Here is a 6,000-nt window from a genome sequence, read left to right as displayed (position 1 = left end):
GATAAACAAATAGTGAAGCATTAGATTAGTTAGTTAGTTTAAAATTTAAAATTTAAATTTAAATCAGCATAATACTCTATAACCCTAGCAGCCAGATAGTATCGTATTCCCTTATTCTCACCATCTCTCAATTTCTTTTTTTTATTCTCTCTATTGAACCAAATCAATTGTTTTAATCTTAAGAGCTTCGGGGTTAGCAATCAACCGATCATCGTTCCGTGTCTTCGAAATCTTCAGGTAAAATTCGTACTTGTTTTTATTTTCGTTTTCAGAGAAATAGGCTTTCATAAAACTATCATATCTCTCTCCCCATAGGTCCGTTTTCAGTGATCTAGGTACCGTTTTAAAGATAATTTAATGATCTATATTTTCTATGAAGAAACTCTTTCCTAATTCTGAATATTTCGATGTCAAAAAATTCATGTTTTACAGACTGTCGATTTACAGTTTTTTTTAAAATTTCTTTTCGATATTGCCTTAGTAAAAGTGTCATATCTCTCTCGATATCTATTATTTTCAAGCGATTCTTGTACTGTTAGAAAGATAATTCAATAATCCATATTTTCTTTGAAGAAACCTTTCCCTAGTTCGGAGTTCTTACCAGTCAAAAGTTAGGATCTTTACTCGGTTATGGTATTTCGTTTTAAGTTTCGTTTCAGAAAAAGTGTCTTCAGTAAAAATTCAATATCTCTCTCAATTTCGATCTATTTTAAAAGATCTTTATCTCGTTTTAAAGCTTAGGAAAATAGCTACATTTTTTATGAAGAAAGTATTGTCTAGATCAGGGTGTAACTATTTTTAAAACATTTATTTTTAGGCTGTATTCAGAAATCGGCGTGATCCAGGATTTTAAAGAAACTGTTTTGAGAAAACATGCATAACTCCTAGATTATAGCTCCGATTTTGATGATCTTTATACCGTTAGAAAGGTCTTTCAATTAACTAAAAACTTTGTGAACAGTAGGACTTCTAATTCAAACGTTTTATATGTCAAATTCTAGGTTAAACTTGCTGTACAGTAAGAGTAATAAATATATTGAGTTTATCGGTGGACTAAGGGTTTCACTAATTGTTATAGGGCCTAGAAGGTATCGTAAGAGTTAATTACAGCGAAGTTGAGGTAAGGAAAAATAATGATACTTTATACTTGCTTTTTATATGGTTTGAGTATCTAGTATGACTGCTTGAATAAATTGCATTGAAACTGTGGAATGTGATAGTTTCGGTGAAATAGTGTTTTATCGATGAATTGTATATGGTTGTTTAATCATGTTCCAGGTACTTGGAAGTGGTTGGAAACCACACATGTATGGTGATGTGGTAAGTGAGGCAGTGTACGTAAGGGTGCACTGGTTATTGGTACTGCGTTCTGGTTAAGAACGTAAGACACTCCAGATTTGTATGGAAGCTGGAGTGTGATTGTGAGTGTGAGTGTGTGGTATTTCAGTATTTGTGTGGCTGCCTCTATTTATACTTATGATTAGGTTGTTGTATGTTTGATGTATATGTTTGTGCTATGATGTGTGAATGCTGGTACATAGTATTGTGTTTTTCCTTACTGGGCTTTGCAGCTCACCCCTTATTTACCCCCTATGTGCAGATAAGTAAGCCTGTAAGCTTTCGGTGAGCAAGTTGAGTCTGGGCAGCATGGGGTGTATCTCGTGTGATCATGTAACTGCGTGTGGTCTTGGCCATCTTCCGCTGAAAGTTTTTTTTTAATTTATTAAACTTATCGAGGATGTTGTCGTTTAAATTTTCTATTACTTTTCCCTAAGTGGTAATACTTTATTTTCAACTGGGTACCCATGTTTTGAAAAGTGTTTTTTTTAAAATAAAGGCAACATTAGTATCTTAACGCCAGTTTATTTATGGCATCTTATTTTACGTAAGTAAGGGCGTTACAAATGGTATCAGAGCCACAGTTACATTGATCTTGAATTCACGCGACATACACACCATCGCTGCAAAGGATCAACTTGTCATCAAGTATGTATGCTTTATATATGTTATGTCTTATATGTTAAATTTGGTTTAGTCTTTATCTTTTAATTTTCCTTTAGTTAGCTAGAAGTTTAGGGTATGTTAATCGAAACAATTAACTGATTCTTCGGAGTTAGAATTTTAGTATAACTCAAACAATTTTCTTATTAGTGTAATTTTTTTTTTTATGAGTGAAGATTATTTATTTATTTATTTATTTTACATGGTGAATTGTTGCTTGATGATTTACGTTTTTTTTTAGTTTATATAATTTAGTGTATAGATATTTCCTTTTTGAGCGAGATACATCTTTGGTTATTTTTCTTATCGATACCATCTCCTTTCTTTTGAAGAACAAGTTAAGGGATTTGATGGAAAACGGTGAACCCAGAAGATCAACCCGCTTGAATGAAAGAGCGGGCAGCAAGAGACCGAGCTAGAGGTCGAGGGCGAGGATGTGCTCGCGGTCGAGGCGGAGGGAAACCCGGCATGTCCCTGCCGAGGCGGTGATCCAGGAGAATCAAAATGCCCCTGTAAATGGACAGCAACCAGGTCAAGGTGGGGGTAACCACGAAGTCCCTGCTGGGGTAGTTGGTCAAGAACACCAAAATGCCCCTGTAGTGGTGCCACCACAACAAGAAGATTTGGCGCAAGAAGTTGCTCGTCTCAAGGAAGAAATTAGGAAGCGAGATGAAGAGGCTCTCAACCGTCAGGAACAACCCAATCAAGGACAACATCAATTTTTGCCGGTGCAATACATGCCTGTGCCGGAGGGTCGATGGGAACCAATATATGAAAGGTTCCGCAAGCAACACCCACCAAATTTTGAAGGGGGCTCAGATCCAATGGAAGCTGAGGAATGGTTAAGAACAGTGGAAGGTATTGTTGAGTACATGCGGCTCGGTAACGGAGATAGTGTAGCTTGTGCTGCTAGTTTATTGAAAAAGGATGCCCGCATCTGGTGGGATGTTATTAAACAAACACGGGATGTGGCCGCAATGACCTGGGCTGACTTTGTACAAGTTTTTAACAAAAAATACTACAGTGAAGCAATACGCTCAGCTAGAGTTAATGAGTTCACAAACTTGAGGCAGGGTAAGTCTACGCGTTACGAGTATGCTCGCCAATTTGACAGATTAGCAAAGTTTGCCACAGATCTGGTTCCTACTGAGTTTCTGAGGATTCATCGTTTTACTGAAGGGCTCGACTCCCGAATAAGTCGGGACATAGCGATGTCAGGAGTAAGGGCAACCACGTATGCTGAGGTACTAGAAAAAGCCCTAGAAGCTGAGTTGTGTGAAAGTCGTATACAGAAAGACAATACAGCAAGGTGGGAGGCCAGAAAGGCCAGTAATGGAGGTGGTGATAACAAAAGAAAACTGCCAACTAACCAACACAACGAAGCCGACAAGAGAAACAAGATAGGGTCCAATAACTACAAAGGGAAGAAGCCATATGTGGAGTACCCGCTATGCCCAACATGTGGTCGTAAGCATCCGGGAGAATGTCGACTGAAAGGCAAGACTTGTTACAAGTGTGGGCAACCAGGCCACTATAAGAAGGACTGTCCACAAAAAGGTGATCAACTCAAGGATGACAAACTTGTCCCAGCTCGAGTATTTGCACTAACCAGAGGGGAGGCTGAGACTAGTAACACTGTGGTTGCAGGTCAGATTTCTATCTCTGAAAAACTATGTACTGTTTTATTTGATTCTGGAGCTACGCACTCATTTATTGCTTTAAAGATGATAGATAAGTTAGAACTACCGTATGTAAACTTTAGTTATAAGTTCATGACGGAGTTGCCCTCGGGCGAGGTTATGATATCATCTAGAGGAGTGCGGGATGCGCCAATAAGGATTGCAGACAAGGAACTTAGTGGAGATCTGATAGAGCTGGAGATGAGGGATTACGATCTTATCTTGGGTATGGATTGGCTATCACGACATGGAGCAACAATAGACTGCCGAAAGAGGACAGTGACTTTCACCCCTGAATCTGGAGAGGCATTCATATTTGAAGGAATCAAAGTCAAGTCAAGCTTACCGCTAGTTACAGCCCTGAAGGCACAAAAGATGATACGTGCGGGATGTCAAGCATACTTGGCCAGCATAGTAGACAAGTCCAGAGAAACCACCCTCAAGCCAGAGAATGTCCACATAGTATGTGAATTCCAAGAAGTTTTTCCGGAAGACCTACCAGGGCTACCCCCAGATAGAGAGATAGAATTTGTGATTGAGTTAGCGCCAGGCACAGCACCAATCTCGAGGGCTCCATACCGCATGGCTCCCAATGAATTGAAGGAATTGAAGGCTCAACTACAAGATCTTTTAGACAAGGGATTCATTAGACCAAGTTACTCACCTTGGGGTGCGCCAGTGTTGTTCGTCAAGAAGAAGGACGGTAGTATGCGGATGTGTATAGACTATCGAGAGCTGAACAAAGTGACTATAAAGAACAAGTATCCCTTGCCTCGCATCGATGATTTGTTTGATCAGTTACAAGGGGCGATCGTCTTTTCAAAGATCGACTTGAGATCTGGGTACCACCAATTGAAAGTCCGAGAGGAAGATATAGCAAAGACGGCATTTCGAACACGGTATGGGCATTATGAATTTCTAGTGATGTCATTTGGGTTAACCAATGCCCCAGCAGCCTTCATGGATTTAATGAATAGAGTATTCAAGGAATATCTTGACAAGTTTGTGGTGGTATTCATTGATGACATACTCATTTATTCAAGGACAATGGAAGAGCATGAGGAGCACTTAAGGCTAACTCTAAGTAGACTCAAAGAGCACCAATTGTACGCCAAATTCAAAAAGTGTGAGTTCTGGTTGGAGAAAGTGGCGTTTCTAGGCCATATAGTGTCCAAAGATGGGGTAGAGGTGGACCCTGCGAAAATTGAAGCAGTGAAGAGCTGGCCAAAACCAAAAACCGCAAGTGAGGTTCGGAGTTTTCTCGGACTAGCTGGATATTATAGGAGATTCGTTGAAGGGTTCTCAAAAATAGCCACACCATTGACGAATTTGACTCGAAAGCAACAAAAATTTGCATGGACAGATAAATGTGAGGAAAGCTTTCAGACATTGAAAGATAAACTCATAACAGCACCTGTCCTGTGTGTTCCAACTAACAAAGACAAATTTGTAGTATATTGCGACGCATCAAAGCAAGGGCTCGGCTGTGTGTTGATGCAGAATGAGAAGGTGGTAGCCTATGCCTCTAGGCAGCTAAAGGAGTATGAGACAAGGTACCCAACTCATGACTTAGAGTTGGCAGCAGTGGTCTTTGCATTGAAAATCTGGAGGCACTACCTCTATGGAGAGAAGTGTGAAATATACACAGATCACAAAAGCCTAAAATACTTCTTTACGCAGAAAGAGCTCAACATGAGACAGAGGCGGTGGTTGGAACTGGTAAAAGATTACGATTGTGAGATACTGTACCATCCTGGAAAGGCTAATGTAGTGGCGGATGCACTTAGCAGACGCAACTATGCAAGCTTATCAATGTTAAGGGCATTAAAAGTGCCGTTGCAACAGGAAATCGAGAGATCTGGAATAGAGTTAGTAACAGGAAAGCTAGCTAACCTCACAATTGAATCAAATTTATTAGAGAATATCAAAGAAGAACAAGCCCAAGATGAGTTTTTAATCAAGAAGCGGGTCGAACTACAAAATGGGAAAGCCGGGGACTTCTCAGTTAATGAAGAGGGTATTCTACTATACAAGACAAGGGTGTGTGTACCTAAGGAAGCGGAGTTGCAATCAAAAATCTTACAAGAGGCGCACACTACACCCTATTCTTTACACCCAGGATCAACCAAAATGTACAATGATCTGAAAGGTAGGTATTGGTGGCCGGGAATGAAAAATGATATAGCAGAATTTGTAGCAAAATGTCTTACCTGCCAGCAAGTTAAGGCCGAACACCAGAGACCTGCAGGGCTGTTGCAATCTCTTGATATTCCTGAGTGGAAATGGGAAGATATTGCTATGGATTTTGTGACAGGGTTAC

The sequence above is a fragment of the Cannabis sativa genome, chromosome 2 (genome assembly GCF_029168945.1).
Source record: "Cannabis sativa cultivar Pink pepper isolate KNU-18-1 chromosome 2, ASM2916894v1, whole genome shotgun sequence".
Classification (NCBI taxonomy): Eukaryota; Viridiplantae; Streptophyta; class Magnoliopsida; order Rosales; family Cannabaceae; genus Cannabis; species Cannabis sativa.
This window is presented reverse-complemented; position numbering follows the sequence as displayed.